This window comes from Lutra lutra, chromosome 13 (genome assembly GCF_902655055.1).
Source record: "Lutra lutra chromosome 13, mLutLut1.2, whole genome shotgun sequence".
Taxonomy (NCBI): domain Eukaryota; kingdom Metazoa; phylum Chordata; class Mammalia; order Carnivora; family Mustelidae; genus Lutra; species Lutra lutra.
In genome coordinates, this window is record NC_062290.1 from 11,720,078 (window position 1) to 11,738,788 (window position 18,711).

An 18,711-nucleotide genomic window follows, 5' to 3' on the forward strand; every position below is an offset into this window, starting at 1 on the left:
AAAAAAGCCACTTTAGTAAGAAGTTAAATGATTATATATCAGTTTCAAGTTTATATATGGTAATACTGTTTATAATAATGAAAAATGGTAGAAACTGAATTTCCAGTGACATAACAATTAAATAGATTTTAGACTAAACAATGCCATACTCCTTTTTCATCAAATTAAAAAATATTTAAAAATCAAGTAACTCCTTGGCTTACTGTAAATGTGCATATGATAAAATCTGTTACCATAAAGAAAATATTATTTTAGTTGATTATGAATATATCTTCCATTTATTTATTCATGAAATAGTGTTTTGAGGGTCAACAATGTGCTAGGCATTCTGCTAGGTGCTAGAGGTACAGTGGGTCAGTGCAAAATAAGTTATTGGACTCACAGAGATTACCTTTAGAGAAGGCAATGATCAAGGAGACAAAGTTGTTTTGGTTTTCTAACAAAGGGTGAAAACCAGGATTGTGTGATGGGCAGTAAATGGGTTGATGATTGAAGCCAACATTAGGAAGGTAGTCGGGGTGGCTCTTTCTGAAGTGGGACATGATGGATGAAAAATGCTGCCCATGCCAAAAAATGAGAAGAGTGATCAAGGGGTAGATCAGCAAAAACAACAGACCTAGTGTGAAAAAGAACTCAACGTGCTGTGGAAGTAGAAACAATGCCAGTGTGGTCGGTGCAGTGTGTTGGGGATTGGAGAAAATGGTACCAATGGTGTTGGAGAGGTAGACAGGATCCCACTCATGAGTAAAGGCTTGTAAGCCACATAAGGAGTTGTGATTTTATTCGAAGAGTCATAGAATGCCATTAAATTATTTTAATTTGGAAAATAACATAATGTGACTATCGTCCCCTGGCTGTTGTGTGCAGAACGGACTGTAGGAACAGAAACAACAATTAAGATCTATAGTCATGGGACGCCTGGGTGGCTCAGTTGGTGAAGTGTCTGCCTTCGGCTCAGTTCATGATCTCAGGGTCCTGGGACTAAGCCCTGGCGATGGGCTTCCTGCTCAGTGGGAAGCCTGCTTCCCTGTCTCTGCCTGAGCCCCCCTGCTGATGCGCGTTTGCTTGCTTGTTGCTTGTATATGTTTTGGAGGATGAATAGGTTTTTCTAACGAGTGTATGTTGGTGGTAGCAGCTATGAAAGAGATAACAAAACAAGTGTAAATCTCAAAACAGGTCATTAAATATGTAAGTCTGGTGTTCAGGGATAAAGCTTAGGCTGAACATTGTATCCAGAAGATGGTATAAAACACTGATTTACTTTTCTCATTTCATCACCTACCGCTCTACTTAGAGTCATTCCCAGATGAATACACAAGGACCAATTTTCATTTTTCTCATTGTTACTCCCTCTCCCACCCCAACCTCCAGGCTTTTTTCTGGCTTTTTTTTTTTTTTTTTTTAACACAGCTTTTTCCTCCAGGGTGTCTGATCTATCCTGGAAAGGCTGGCAGTCACATTCTTCAGATTGGGATGCACTGTGATAAAATGTGGGTAAGACAAACATACCTGTCTTTTAGCAAAACTCTGGAGCATTATTGTGTTAACAGTTGGCAAGAGGAAGAAAGTCAAGAAGGGACAAAGAGGGGGAAAATGACCTCTTTAAGTATAATATTCACATAAAGAGCATGCAGAAAAATGAACACATTCCTGCACTGCTAGAGGGAGTATAAATTCTTGCAACCTTTCTAGAGGGCTCTTTTTTTTTTTTTTTAAGATTTTATTTATTTGACAGAGAGAGAGACCACAAGTAGGCAGAGAGGCAGGCAGGGAGAGGGGGAAGCAGGCTCCCTGCTGAGCAGTGAGCCCGATGCAATGCAGGACTAGATCCCAGGACCCTGAGATCATGACCTGAGCTGAAGGCAGAGGCTTAACCCACTGAGCCACCCAGGTGCCCCTCTAGAGGGCTCTTTGGTACAAAGATCAAAAGTCATAAAGATGTGTTTAGCTTTTTGATCCTTAAATTCAATTTCTACATTTTTTTTTTTCATGTGGAAATCATTGTGCATGCAGGAAAAGATTTAGTTAAGGATGTTAGTGGTAGCATTCCTTATAATAATGTAAAATAGGAAACAATGAATTATTAACAGTAGGAGACATTGTGTGGACTACCCAAACATTAAAATGTTATCCTGTCATTAACTTTTACATTGTGGAGTGTTTAATGATGTAGAAAATGTTAACATATTATTGAGTAAAGAAAGTTATGGAATGGTATGTATGTTGTGATTGCATAACAACATCAACATGATTGGAAATCTTTATACTGAAATATTAATAGTGGTGTTCATATTAATCGTGACTTCCCCTTCTTTCCTCCTCCTCTCTTTCCTTCCTTTCATCCCTCTCCTGTCTTCCTTCTTTTTTTCTCTCATTTTCTACAGTGCATGTGGATATAAGATAGAAAAATCTTAAAGTTAAAAAAAGAATTGCTGCAGGGCGCCTGGGTGGCTCAGTGGGTTAAGCCGCTGCCTTCGGCTCAGGTCATGATCCCAGGTCCTGGGTTCGAGCCCCACATCGGGCTTTCTGGTCAGCAGGGAGCCTGCTTCCTCCTCTCTCTCTGCCTGCCTCTCTGCCTACTTGTGATCTCTCTCTGTCAAATAAATAAATAAAATCTTTAAAAAAAAAAAAAAGAATTGCTACTACTTAAAGGATGTATCATAGATTGGCAGATTGGGAGCTCTGTTGTCGATGGTGACATGAATATTAGCAACTGTGATTAATACCAAAGAGGGAATTGGCAATGCAGAGAGGGAATTAGACATTCATATTTAGCAAATGATTGTTTTACCTAATGTTCCCTCTGAAAATATTTGTTGACATACTTAGGTCTCAAATGATTAAAAATGGACATCTGGACTGGATCAAGTTTCTACTTAGAGTTAAATGTGATTGTGGTCCTTGTGCAGTGGGAATGAAGGAGAACAGCATTCAGATGGGGATACCTTGGGAGCTCAGAGGAGTCTACACAGATTTGCTTGTCCCCTTAGTTCACGAGAACTCAGAAATAAATGGTATCGAAAAGGCTTCCCTGAGGGCAAAGGTGTTTGCTTCAGTTTTTCCTTCCATTAATCCCTCTGTTTGTAGAAGCTGTATCTGCATTTGAAGTTAGATGTAAACCATATGGCATATTTTGGAGGCCCGGGAGATGCACAGCATTGCTCTCTATGTTCATGCCTTCTTGCCTTTATTATGCTACTCTCTCCGCATGTATTACCCTTTCTCCCCTAAATGGTACCCGGCCTTAGGTTAAGAAATAGTACCATAAGCAGACATTCATTTATAAATTCTAGCTTGGGACAGAATACAGAAATCTTTATATTCACTTCCAAAATATGTAACTCTTACCTACCCAGTATAAAATGTGGGGTGTGCATGACCATTGTTTTGACCAAGTCAGTTGTAAGCTCAGACTGAGGCAAAGACCAGACACATGCCCCATGGGTAGATCAAGCAGGGTTACTTATCTTAAGGATATAAAAGAAAGTTAGCACAGTCATGATATGTATCACAGAGGTCAGCAACATTAGGCCAGATGGAGATTCCAGCTTCTGAAATTCTCATCACTGGGCAGGTAGTTACAGATGGTAAGACCCAAGTGAGAATCATACCAGTCTTTCTGGAGAGTTAATAGTCTTTCTCTTTACATCTAGCACTAAACACATAAGACTGGATAAGTTCTCTTAGTAGAGTAGCCTGGGGATGTGCTGGGGACCACTTCTTTGACACCAGAAGCACCTTCTTAAACTTTATAGTGGAAATAAACAAAGACCAACCAAATGAGCAAATGCTCATTTATTCAGAGCTTCTACAGTAGGGGGGCCAGCTACTGTCACTTGGATTTTGGCAGATACTCAAAGGCAGGCAGAAGGTTGGAAAAAAGATAAGGCTTCAGGTATGCCCTGATTGGTAACTGTGGACATGAGGAAGTTGTAGGCAGGCTGGGGACAAATATTAGGAAAACTGTCTGTCATTAATCAAAGCCTGGTCATTTGGGGCCAATTGTTACTATGGTTGTTGTCTGGCTTCCTGGACCCATCACTAGAGATAGCAGTCAGACTTCCTGCAGGTCTAACTCATAGCAGCCTGGCTTCCTGGACTGGTTGATCTTCTGGGCAGGTTTTCGCAAGCCGTAGGTCAGAGTTCTGTTTTTATATATGTTCTGGGCTTTGTTATTTGTATATTCAACCTCTCAGTACAACACAATATAATATAGGAGGCATTACAACACAATACAGTAAACCGAAGCATGAATAGTCCCCATTCATCGTTCTTGGTGCAGGCAGCCTGCTGCATCCTGATGCAAGTATATTCTTAAACTGAGTACTGGAGAGCCAGGAGAGGGGTCACTTTCCCAGAAGCCTCTGGGAGTCATGCTAACAAATCCTTAGATCAGCTATAAAGCTTACCCTGCAATTAGAAAAATAATATGGGCAGGATATGGAAGGCAGATTGAAATGATGACTGGCTTTTCTCACAAAAATAACTTCATGGCCATCGTGTTTTATCCACACACCTTAATGTAACCACTGTGTGAGCCTTTGAAACAGCTTTTCATTATTCTGTCTTGGATTACGTAATTTAAGACTGTGCCGTCCCAATTAAGCCATCATGGTGCCATAATGGTAAGTCAGGCAACTTGCCGAAGGACTTGATGATGATATATCCAGATAATTAAATTGCCCTTGGACAGGATGCCACTTGCAGGCATTCAGGACTCCTGGGAATTGTGCAGGTACTGCTGTACCCCTGCCATGGGAGTTTAGATAAGAAGAAAGCAAAAGACACTGAAAAGTAAATGAACCAACCATTCTCCCTTGGGTTTTGTTTGAACAGGAATAGAGACTGATTGTTAGTGACTGAACTGATTTTTATACATTAATTTCAAAATGTAGCACTTCAATGGTTCTCAACAGTGAGCAGTAAGTAATAATAAGGAAATTCTCGCAGTGCTTTGTTACCATTCTTTTAGAAAAGTTTTTTACTTGCGTTACCAGAGGCCATGTTGTTTAAACTCACCCTCACCCTCAGTTGCCTGAGCTGTTGTGCGAATCCCATGTTTCAAGTAATTTCAAATGAGATTGAAGAACAAACTAATTTCAATTCCGTCTAATTAAATAAGCATTTGTTGATGGCAAACCTTGTTCTCAGCACTGTCATCAAGATGTCATTCCATTCCAGATTTTGAAAAACAAATTTAAAAATATGTTAGAAAAGCTTTATAAGAACCACTAAAATTAAAAATACAATATATACTTTTGGGACACCCACTGGAAAAAAATTGAATGAATACTTTTGAAGTCAATAGGAATTACAGCAAATAAAGCATAGTCATAGTCCATAGAGTAGATAGAAATGAAAGGAAAGCAAGAAACCATCGACAAGAAAGAAAAACAGTGTAACCAGACAAAAACTAAGGTATGACAACCAAAGAAAATGGCTTACTTCCTTTTTGAAAAACAAAGATTGGGGCACCTGGGTGACTCAGTCAGTCAAGCATCTGACTCTCCATTTCCACTCGGGTTGTGATCTCAGGGTCCTGAGATCAAGTTCTGTGTCTGGGTCTACACTCAGGGCAGAGTCCGAGATTCTCTCTCCTTTGCCCCTCCTGCTTATGCACGTCCTCTCTCTCTTTCTAAAATAAATAAATTAATCTTTAAACAAAAAAAGAATAAAAACAAAGATTAACTATATTCTGTCTCTAAATGAACGTCTCCTAAATAATGCTAGATGGCTAAGAATAAAAAGATAAGCCAAGAAGCACCAGGAAAACGCAAATAACCAAAGAGTATATGTTGCAATATTAGTGCCAAGCAAGTATAATTCCAATTCAAAAGAAGTAAATGAAACAAAGGACATAACTTTACATTAAAAAGAGCAACCAAAATGTCCTCTGTTAGCAAAATTATAAGAACTAGTCTCACTGGACATTATAAACTAGCAGCCTCCTTTCTGCTCTCCTCTTTAGGGCATTCATAAGGGGGGGCATCTGATACCATTCACCTCACATTCTTCCCAACCCATCTGCTGCTCATTAGAGATACTTTTTGAAACTTAAGATGTGGCTCAGCACCTTTAGAATTTTTTTTTATTTTTTATTTTTTATTTATTTTTTTTAAAGATTTTTATTTATTTATTTGACAGAGAGAGATCACAAGTAGATGGAGAGGCAGGCAGAGAGAGAGAGAGGGAAGCAGGCTCCCCGCTGAGCAGAGAGCCCGACGCGGGACTCGATCCCAGGACCCTGAGATCATGACCCGAGCCGAAGGCAGCGGCTTAACCCACTGAGCCACCCAGGCACCCAGAATTTTTTTTTTAGATAGTACTTTCTGATAGAAGGAGAGATAAAGAGTTTCACAGACAAAAACTAAAGGAGTTCATCGCCACTAAATCGGCCCTGCAAGAAATATTAAAGGGGACTCTTTGAGCGGAAAGGAAAGATTGGAAGTGACAAAGACAAGAAAGGAAGAGAAAATGTCCAGAAAAAAACAACAAAACAAGTAATAAAATGGTACTAAATACATATCTGTCAAGAATTACTCTGAATATAAATGCACTAAAAACTCTAACCAAAAGACATAGGGTGTCCAAATGGATAAGAAACTAAGACCTGTCTATATGCTAGCTATAATAGACCCATTTTAGGCCAAAAGTCACCTGCAGATTGAAAGTGAGGGGATGGAGAAACATTTATCATGCAAAGGGACATCAAAAGAAAGCCAAAGTAGCCATACTTACATCAGACAAACTAGATTTTAAACCAAAGACTGTAATAAGAGATGAAGAAGGGCACTGCATAATAATAAAGGGGGCTATCCATCAAGAAGATCTAACAATTATAAATATTTATGTACCCAACATGGGAGCATTAAAATATATAAAACAATAACAAACATAAAGGAACTCATTGATAATAATACAATAATAGTAGGGGATTTTTAACACCCAACTTACATCAATGGACAGATCATCTAAGCAGAAAATCAACAAGGAAACTATGGCTTTGAATGACACACTGGACCAGATAGATTCAGAACATTCCATCCTAAAGCAGTGGAATACACATTCTTTTCAAGTCACATGGGACTTTCTCCCAAACAGATCACATACTAGGTCACAAATCAGGCCTCAACAAGTACAAAAAGATTTGAGATCATACCATGCATGTTTTCTGACCACAACTCTATGAAACTTGAAGTCAACCATAAGAAAAAATTTGGAAAGACCACAAATTCCTGGAGGTTAAACAACATGTTACTCAATAATGAATGGATCAACCAGGAAATCAAAGAAGAAATTAAAAAATACATGGAAGCAAGTGAAAATGAAAACACAATGGTCCAAAACCTTTGGGATGCAGAAAAAGCTCTTCTAAGAGGGAAGGATACAGCAATACCAAGAAGCAAGAAAAATCTCAAACTACCTAGCCTTACACCTACCGGAGCTAGAAAAAGAACAATAAATGAAGTGAAAAGCCAGCAGAAGAAGGGAAATAATAAAGATAAGAGCAGAAACAAATGATATAGAAACTAAAAGAGAATAATAGACTGGATCAATGAAACCGGGAGCGGGTTCTTTGAAAAAATTAATAAATTGATAAGCCCCTAGCCAGACTTATCAAAAAGAAAAGAAAAAGAACCCAAATAAATAAAATCACAAATGACAGAGGAGAAATCACTACCACCACGACCACAGAAATACAAACAATTATAAGAAAATACTTTAAGAAACTATATGCCAACAAATTGGACAACCTGGATAAATTCCTAGGAATATATAAACTACCAAATCTTAAATGGGAAGAAATAGAAAACTTGAACAGCCTGATAACCTGGAAAGAATTTGAATCAGTAATCAAAAAACTCCCAACAAACAAAAGTCTAGGGTCAGATGGCTTCACAAGTGAATTCTACCAAACATATAAAGAAGAGGTAATATTTGTTCTTCTCAAACAATTCTAAAAAATAGAAATGGAAGGAAAACCTCCAAATTATTTTATGAGTCCAGCATTACACTGATACCAAAACTAGATAGAGACTCCATTAAAAAAGAAAACTGCAGGCCAATATCCCTGAGGAACATTTTGGACATTGTTCTCAGTAAAATATAGCAAGCAACATTAAAACAATCATTCACCATGATCAAGTGAGACTTATTCCTGGGGTGCAAGTATAAATCGGTATTCACAAATCAATCAACATGATATACCACATTAATAAAAGAAAGTATAAGAACCATATAATTCTTTCAATAAATGCAGAAAAAGCATTTGACAAAATACAACTCCATTCATGGTAAAAACTCTCAATAAAGTAGAGTTAGAGGGAATATACCTCAAAATAATAAAGGCCATATATGAAAAACTCACAGCTAATACCATCCTCAGTGGGGAAAAACAGAGCTTTTCCTCTAAAGTAAAAAATAATGCCCACTCTCACCAGTTATTAACACAATACTGAAAGTCCTAGCCACAGCAATCAGACAACACAAAGAAATAAAATGCCTCCAAATTAGTAAGGAAGAAATCAAACTTCCACTATTTTCAGATGACAGAATACTCTGTAAAGAAAACCTGAGAGACTCCACCAAAAAAAAATTGCTAGAACAGATGAATTCAGTAAAGTTGCAGAATACAAAATCAACTCTGCTGCATTTCTATAACACTAAAAATGAAGCAACAGAAAGAGACATCAAGGAATCAATCCCATTTACAGTTGCATCAAAATCCTAATATAGGGGCGCCTGAGTGGCTCAGTGGGTTAAAGCCTCTGCCTTCGGCTCAGGTCATGATCCCAGGGTCCTGGGATCGAGCCCCACATCGGGCTCTCTGCTCAGCGGGGAGCCTGTTTCCCTTCCTCTCTCTTTCTGCCTGCCTCTCTGCCTACTTGTGATCTCTGTCTGTCAAATAAATAAATAAAAATCTTAAAAAAAAACCCTAATATACCTGGGAATAAACCAAAGACATAAAAGATCTATACTCTGAAAATGATAAAACACTGATGAAAGAAATTGAAGATGACACAAAAAAATGGAAAAATATTCCATGCTCATGGATTGGAAGAACAAATATTGTTAAAATGCCTATGTTAACTAAAGCAATCTATACATTTAATGCAATCCCTATCAAAATACCAACAGCATTTCTCACAGAACTAGAACTTGCAATCCTAAAATTTGTCTGGAACCACAAAAAGACCCCTAATAGCCAAAGCAATCTCGAAAAAGACAAGCAAAGCCTGAAGCATCACAATTCCATACTTCAAGTTCTGTTATAAAACTATAGTGCCCGAGACATTATGGTTCTGGCACAAAATAGACACATCGATCAACAGATCAGAATTCAAAACGCGGAAATGAACCCTCAATTAATCTTCAACTAAGGAAGAAAGGAGGAAAGAATCTGCAGTAGGGAAAAATCTCTTTACCAAATGTTATAGGGAAAATTGGACCGCCACATGCAGAGGAATGAAACTGGACCACTTTCTTGCACCACACACAAAAATAAACTCCACATGGATTAAAGACCTAATGTGAAACCTGAAACCATAAAAATCCTAGAAGAGAGCACAGACAGTAATTTCTCTGACATTGGCCATAGCAGCATTTTTGTAGATGTTTCCTAAGGTAAAGGAAATAAAAGCAAAAATAAACTGTTAGGACTTCCTCAAGATAAAAAAAACAAAAACAAACAAACAAAAAAACCCCAAAACTTCTGCACAGTGAAAGAAACAATCAACAAAACTAAAAGGCAGCCTACAGAATGGGACAGCTATTTACAAATACCATATCTGATAAAGGGTTGGTTTCCAAAATATATAAAGAACTTATAAAACAACACCCAAAGGTGTAATAATCCAGTCTAGAAACAGGCAGAAGACATGAGTAGACATTTTTCCAAAGAAGACATACAGAGATGGCAAACAGACACATGAAAAGATGTCCAGCATCACTTAGCGTGAGGGAAATAGAAATCAAAATTACAATGAGATACCACCCATACCAATCAGAATTGCTAAAATTAACACCACAGGAAACAACAGGTGTTAACAAGGATGCAGAAAAAGGGGAACCCTCCTACACTGCTGGTGGGAATGCAAGCTGGTGCAGCCACTCTGGAACACGTATTGAGGTTCCTCAGAAAGTTAAAAATAGAACTACGCAATGATCCACCAATCGTATCGCTAGGTATTTACCCAGAGGATACAAAAATACTAATTTGAAGGGATACATGTACCTTGATGTGTATATCAGCAATGTCCACAATAGCTAAATTATGGAAAGAGCCCCAATGTCCATTGACTGATGCATGGATAAAGAAGAAGTGATATATATATATACACACATATATGTGTGTGTGTATATATATATATATATATATATATATATATATATATAAAATATATATGTGAATATTACTCAGCCATCAAAAAGACTAAAACCTTGCCATTTGCAATTATGTGGACAGAGCTAGAGAGTATTAGGCTAGGTGAAATAAGTCATTCAGAGAAAGACAAATCCCATATGATTTCACTCAAATGTAGAATTTAAACATAGGGGGAAAAAGAGAAAGGAAAACCAAGAAACAGACTCTTAACTATAGAGAAAAACTGATGGCTACCAGAGGGGAAGTGGGTGGGGGGATGGTTAAATAGATGGTGGGGATTAAGGAGGGCAGTTGTGATGAGCGCCAGTTGTTGTATGTTGAATCACTGAATTCTACATCTGAAAATAATATTATACTCTGTTAAGTAACTGGAATTTAAATAAAAACTTAAAAATTAAAAATAAATAAAACAAAAGTAAAATAAAAACAATACTTTCTGAAATACTGCTTATTTTAGTTTTCTTCTGCTGCATAACAAATTACCCTAAATTTAATGGCTTAAAACAGCATTTGTTAGCTCACAGTTCTATAGGTCAGAAGTGGGCAGGCTTTACTGGATTTTCTAATTTGGATCTCACAAGGCTAAGATCAAGGTATCATCTGGACCGATCTCTTCTCTGAAATCTCTAGGGAAGAAATCACTTCCAGGATCATTCTGGTTGTTGGCAGAATTCATTTCCCTGCAGTTGTAAGACTGATGTCTCCATTTCCCTGCTAGTTGTCAGCTGCACAGGACAGCTTATAGCTCCTAGAGGCCACTCTCCCTCCCTTCGTGTGGGCCCCTCCATCTTCAAAACTAACAACAGTACCTGGAATCCTTCTGCCCCCCCCCCCTTTTAAGTTTTTATTTTAATTCTCAGTTGGCATACAGTGTTACATTAGTTTCTGGTGTACAATATAATGGAATCCGTCTGTTTTAGATCTTTCTTTCTCTTCTGCCACCAGACAGAAAACTCTCTGCTTTCAGGGGGCTCGTGAGATTAGTTTAGGTCCACCCAGATAATCTCCATTTTGATTAATTCAAAGTCAACTGACTAGTACTCGTAATTGCATTTGCAAAATCTCATTTGTCATGTAATGTGACATAATCACAATGTACTATTGCATTCATTATATTCACAGGCCTTCATATTAGGGCAGGAAATCTTGGTGGAGGGCATGGATTTTAGGATTCTACCACATTGCTTGTAGGCCTCTCTTCGCTTACTGCGTGAATCCTAAAGGCTCAGTAGCCTTTACAACTATTTTGGAGTCTTTTATTTTTACCAAAATTTAAATTTTTTTTGTCCATATTTTTGTGGCTTTCAGATTTCCCTAATGAGAAAAGGAAACTGCTAATGCACCCATGGTCATGTTAAAAGTTGCTCTGGCCATTTTTGATAGTGATTTATTCCTTCATCAGCTTGTTTTATGGCTCCAGGATTTGTTTTTTTGGAATTTTGATTCAGATTATCTAACGTGCTGCATCTAATAATTCAAGCATTTGAGTTGGGGTAGGGAAGTAGGGGACTTAAATCTATTCTTTGTTGTTTTTCCTTATCCTAGCTTATTTCCTTCTGTGTTTACCAGTAGCATCTTGTGATCTCAGGCATGTTGAACTTAATCTGGGGGAGTCCTGAGAGTGTAAATTGGGGATACTTGCTTTGGAGAAGATTTGTATTTTTTTTTTAATTTTTTAAAGAGTTCATTTATTTATTTGAGGGAGAGAAAGAGCACATGAGAGAGAGAACCAGCAGGGGGAGGGCCAGAGAAAGAGGGAGAAGCAGGCTCCCTACAGAAACGTACTTGATCCCTGGATCCCTGGGATCATGTCCTGAGCCAAAGGCAGATCCCCAACCGCCCAACCCAGAGGATTTGTATCTTCATAGGCCCCTTCATTTGTTGCTTCAAAGCTTCCAGGCTTAGTACAGGCAGCTTGATAATAGCTTTCAACCTTGCCAGAGGTCCAAAGCTTGGTCACGAGATGGTAGTTCTGATCCTAGTATTAGCCTCAGGGCATACATATATTTTGAATTTTTTATTTCCCCCTGATCTTGTTTCAGTTCATCTGTTTTCTCTTTTTTCCTCCCTTCTACCCTCTTTTCCTTCCTGTCTCTTATCCTATCTTACTTCCTTTCTCCCATGCTTAGGTTGTGCTAGCAAAGGCAGAGTCAAATGCATGGGACACAGTGGTAGCCCTACTGTACTTGGCATTGGTCAGAGTCAAATATTGTGCTCTTTTCTGAGAACCACTTTTTAAGGGGCTCATGATCAAAGTGATGCACATCCAGAGGTTCAGCCAAAATAAATATGAAAAAAATGTAGGTTTGTTTACTTTGTTTACCTGGGAAAAGAGAAAGCATGTAATCTTTCTCCATATATCTGAAAGAATCTTTCACAAGAGAGAAATAAAGCTTATCTTTTATCTTCCAGAAGCAGAACCAACTAGTGCATCTAGCAAGAAGGTTCATGTTAGCTCAACACATGAGGAACTTATGATTATGCTTGTCCAGAATTGGAATGGACTGCCTTCGTGAGTTGTGAGCTCTCTCGTCTGGGCCCCTGTGAAGGTAGATAGGATAAGTCTCCTTAGCAGTCTTCTAGAGGGCGGGAGTACACTTCTCCTTTGTCTAAGAGGCCGTAAAAAATAACCTTCACTCCCCTAGTGACCTCAGATTCTAGGCTTGTTTATTCCGTGACTCTTATAAATTTAGACAGAAAGTAAGAAATTATAGCCATATGGAAAATAAAAAACATTGGGGCGCCTGGGTGGCTCAGTGGGTTAAGCCGCTGCCTTCGGCTCAGGTCATGATCTCAGGGTCCTGGGATCGAGTCCCGCATCGGGCTCTCTGCTCAGCGGGGAGTCTGCTTCCCCCTCTCTCTCTGCCTGCCTCTCTGCCTACTTGTGATCTCTCTCTCTGTCAAATAAATAAATAAAATCTTTAAAAAAAAAAAACATTTATGCCACATTCTGAGTGTAATGGAAGGAAATTTTATGTCACAGTATTGAAGAAACTTTTCCAATTGGTGAATCACAGTAATCATTAATATTTTTTACTTCCAAAATAGTCCTCCTTGTAATGTGCAAAGAAAAAAAGGCAATTAATTTTTACACAAAATATTCTCCTCATGCATATCCACCCTGGGAGAAAATATGATGCATTTTTTAATAGTAATAAGGTTCAGTCAGAAATGGAAATTTAGTTCATCTTAAACTAAATAGAATAGACACCGGTAAATGAGAAGAGATGACACGGCATGAACTATATAATTACATTAAAATACATTTCAGGGTAGTTTCCTTTAATATTAAAAGTATAATTCTTTATAGAAATGGATAACAGGGTTTTTGAATATTTTTTGTAAATGATATTGAGATCTTGGTATTTTGTTCTTAGAATTTTATATGAACATAAAACCACACATGTTCTAAAAAACATCACTTTAGGGAAAACAACATATTTAACCTTACACTGTAGAATAAAAGCTTATGTTGAAATGTTTTAGAAATTTAGGGGGCGCCTGGGTGGCTCAGTGGGTTAAAGCCTCTGCCTTCGGCTCAGGTCGTGATCCCAGGGTCCTAGGAGCGAGCTCCACATCAGGCTCTCTGCTCAGCAGGGAGCCTGCTTCCCCCTCTCTCTCTGCCTGCCTCTCTGCCTACTTGTGATCTCTGTCTGTCAAATAAATAAATTAAAAAAAAAATCGAAAAAAAAAATTCAGATACCCTTTACGTTCTCTGGATTCTAGAGTGACAAGAGAAATTTGAGGAAGAAAGACTCAGGTCCTCTAGTCCCTGTTAGGGACAGTGAACACACCGCAGGAGAATGGGGTTACTCTGAGAAAGGAAGATCAATCCAGACACAGAGAGGATGAGAGCAAAAGAAAGGCAAAATGTGAGCAAGATGTTCCTCAGGGCAAAAATGAAATTCGATCCCAAGTGACAGGCAAAGGGATGAGAGACCCAAACTATTTGACTGTATTTTATGAAAGCTTTAGGAGTATGGAATTGCATAGTTTCAGAAGAAATTAACCAGGGGGGAATTTTGGAAACATACTGATAACCCAATGTTACAAACAACTTAATGCCTTAGGTTGAGAAGTCATGACATATCCAAAGGAGACAAAAGTTACAGAAGTACAGGCTAGTTGAGGACATAATCCTGTAGTCCTACTAGAGTTCAGGCTCCTGCAAACAGAAGAATATATAAACATTTATAGTGTCGGTAGTAGAATAAGAATGAGAACCTTCTTTGGAGTCTGAAGGTAAGAATATAAAACTGGCTTTGCCTCTAGATGTGGAATTCAGTTTACTCATCTTGGAAATGGAAATGCCAATCTGTACCCCACATTATTTTTGTAAGGGTCAAGTAAAAGAGTGTATGTAAAAGTATTTTATTTTATTTATTTTTTGAAAGATTTTATTTATTTGTCCGAGAGAGAAAGTTCACAAGCAGGGGGAGAAGCAAGGAGAGAAGGAAAAGCCCTAAGCAGGGAGCATGAAGCGGGGCTCGATCCCAGGACCCTGGGATCCTGACCTGAGCTGAAGGCAGACGCTTACCTGACTGAGCAACCCAGACGCCCCTGTAAAATATTTTATAAAGTGATCTATGGAGGGGCACCTGGGTGGCTCAGTGGGTTAAGCCTCTGCCTTCAGCTCAGGTCAGGATCCCAGGGTCCTAGGAGCGAGCTCCACATCAGGCTCTCTGCTCAGTGGGGAGCCTGCTTCCCCCTCTCTCTCTGCCTGTCTCTCGGCCTACTTGTGATCTCTCTCCCTGTCAAAAAAAAAAAAAAAAAAAAAAAAAAAGTGATCTATGGATAGGATGTCTTATTATTACTATCTACAGTAGGTATCTGTGGTTTTTGCCTTTCAGGCATGGTTTCCCATTATTTGGGGAATCAATCTGTTTTTCCCTTTTTATCCAATCTTGTACTTTCAGTCTAGATTAGTCAGAAAGGGCAAACCTCCCCTGGGGGGGAAACCATCACACAGATCAGGCTGGGGAGCTTACCACATCAACCTCGGGCCTTGCTCTAGTGATTTTTTCAGAACAGTCATGAGTCAGGTCAGGCCAGTTGGTGTCTAAGACTTCTGATGGAACTTGAGAAAAGAGGGATGCTTTACGTTATGAGAGGGTAGGGAGCAATGTAAATTGCTAGCCATTTTGGGAGAGCTTGCCTGAGAATAAGCTAACCCAAGAAAGAAAGCAAAACCAAGAAATAATAAAATAGCATCCCAAGACATCATCAACCCCTGGTGTTCAGATATGCTTGAAGCCAGAATTGCCCTTACATGAGTCCATAAACTCCTCTTTCTGTCCTAACTTGGATTTAGCTTTCTGTCATTGGTCATCAAAACTGTACTCTCTGGGCTGCCTGGGTGGCTCATTGGGTTAAGCCTCTGCCTTTGGCTCAGGTCATGATCTCAGGTCATGATCTCATGACTCAGGTCATGGCTCAGGTCATGATCTCAGGGTCCTGGGATCAAGTCCCACATCAGGTCCCCGCTAGGCAGGGAGCCTGCTTCCTCCTCCCTCTCTCTCTCTCTCTCTCTCTCTGTTTGCCTCTCTGCCTACTTGTGATCTCTCTCTCTGTCAAATAAATAAAATCTTTAAAAAAAAAAAAAAAGGAAAAAAAACCTGTACTCTCTGAGTCACTATGATTAGGGAAACTTTCATTATAAACTATTAGTGTTACTTGGAAAATCTCCACACCTAATGTGTACTAAGAAATTACAGTTGCCCCTTCAACAATGGAGGGGTTGGGGTTAGACTTCCTTGATTGCCTCTGTCATGGGTCCTGTGAAGTCATGCACAATGTCTGGACAGTTTTCTCCGGCAAGAATGTATTGTTTCAGATTTCATGTCTTTCATGACTTTTTCTTATAACAACAATGGCATCTTCAATGGTGTAATCTTTCCAGACTTTCTTGATGTTTTCTGTATTGTGGTTCTCTTTCATAGCATTGATAGTCATTCTCATAGAGTACTGTGTGTACTGAACCTTAAACGTCCTTAGGACACACTGATCTATGGTGATTAGAGATGTTGCATTTGGGGGCAAGTAGACCACTTTGGTGTCATCAGTGTTAAACTTGTGGGAATCGGGGTGGCCAGGGGCATCATCCAATATCAAAAGAACATATTTCCTGACTTCAGGGACAAAGCATCACAATGGAACCAGCCCAGAAAAAAGGTTTCTTCTTGTCCAGGCCTTCTTATTTGACATCCAAAAGACTGGAAGCTGGTGTTTATCTTTTCTCCTCAAGGCTCAGGGGTTAGCAGCCTTACAGATAAGGGCAGTCCTGATTATAAACCAGACTGCATTTGTGCAAAAGAGTAGAGTTAGCCTGTCCTTTCTGCCTTAAATCTCAGTGCTAGCTTTTCTTCCTTACAAATAGTTTATATATATATATATATATTTTATTTATTTGAGAGAGCGAGCATGAAAGGAGGGGGAGGGAAGGGGCAAAGGAAGAGACAGAAGCAGGCTCCTCTCTCAGCAGGGAGCCTGCCATGGGGGGTGGGAGGTGGGGGAGGTGGGGGGTGGGGTGGGTGGGGGTGGGGAGGAGACACACTTGATCCCAGGACCCCTGGATCATGACCTGAGTTAAAGGCAGATGCTCAAGTGACTGAGCCACCCAGGCGCCCCTCTTACTAATACATTCTTATGGCAATTCCCCCCCCCCAGAATAGGGTACTTTTTTCTGTATTAACAATCTGTTCAGGCGGATATCCTTTCTCCTCAATGATTTTCTTTTTCTTTTTTTTAAAGATTTTGTTTATTTGACAGACAGAGATCACAAGCCAGCTGAGAGGCGGCAGAGAGAGAGGGAAGCAGGCTCCCCGCTGCGTGGAGAGCCCGATGTGGGGCTCGATCCCAGGACCCTGAGATCATGACCTGAGCCGAAGGCAGAGGCTTTAACCCACTGAGCCACCCAGGTGCCCCTCCTCAATGATTTTCTTAATGGCATCTGGAAATTTGTCTGTTGCCTTTTGGTTGAAAGAAGCTGCCTCTCCTGGTATCTTGACATTTTTTTTAAGCCAAACCTTTTTTTTTTTTTAAGATTTTATGTTTTAAGTAATCTTTACACCCAATGTGAAGCTTGAACTTACAACGCTGAAACCAAAAGTCACATGTTCCACCAGCTGAGCCAGCCAGGCACCTCTACAACCAAACCTTTTTAAAATTATCAAACCATCCTTTGCTGGCATTAAATTCTCCAGCTTTAGAGGCTTTACCTTCCTTCCTTTTGCCCTAGTTGTCATATCATGACTTTGCTTTTTCATGAATTATATTAGAGTTGATAGGGATGGCTTTCTTAAAGCAATCCTGCACCCACATACAAGCTGCATTTTCAATATGATATAAAAAGGTATTTCACAGAAAATGCAGGGTTTTCATGCCTGCTGACAAAGCTGCAGCAACAGTATCACAAATCCCCCCCTCCTTCTTTTTAAAGATTTTACTTATTTAAGAGCGAGAGGAAGAGAGAGAGAGCGTGTGTGCGCACACAAGTCAGGGAGGGTCAGAGAGAGAGGAAGAAGCAGGTTCCCCACTGAGCAGGGAGCCTGATGTGGGGACTTGATCCGAGGACCCTGGGATCATGACCTGAGCTGAAAGCAGGGGCTCAACCAACTGAGCATCCAGGCGCCCCATTACCACCCCCCACCCCGTTTTTTAAACAAGTATCCTTATGCTGGACTCCTTTATCTTGAAATGGCAGACAACCACAGCTGCAGACCGCAATCTATGGTACATATCAAGCAAATCATTCTTTTCCTGTAATGTGATGACTTTCTGGGATTTTTGGGAGCACTTCCAGCACCCCTAGTGGCACCTCCTGTGGGTCCCATGGTGTTATTCAAGATTTATAATGTTGCACTAAACATGATGAAAAATATGTGAGAGCCATGAGAGATCGCTTTTTACTGTGATGTGCGACTTACTGGTGAGCCAAACTGCTCAAGTGGAGACGATTAGTGTCATAGGTCGTTTGAAGAGGATGCTCGCGACATTTGAGCTCACTGCAGTAGCAACAGGAGGGGCTACCAAATTACTATCACAGTATAGTAGGTACCCCAGCTAATTTTCTGCAGTTATGACTTAATACAGTATCTTTACATTTGTTTATACTTCCCTTGACTGCAAATGGTGTGGCACCATGTATCATCTGTAAGTATGTGCGTAAGCTTTGATAAATTTTAACTTTTAACAGATTCATGTATATTTTATAGTATTAACGATAAACTAGTTATCTACATGTAAACATACCTACTGGTTTCTTAATTTTTTGATATTGCTTAGTTACACAGTATGCAAATTTTTCAAATTGTCATAAATCTCCAAAA

The 18,711-nt window shown here is 39.4% G+C and overlaps 1 protein-coding gene across 2 annotated transcripts in view; it reads left to right on the top strand.

Annotated features, from left to right (window-relative positions):
* Positions 1–18,711, top strand: part of CFAP95 (cilia and flagella associated protein 95) — a 185,923-nt gene that overhangs the window by 20,592 nt on the left and 146,620 nt on the right. The gene's annotated exons all lie outside the window — the stretch shown is intronic.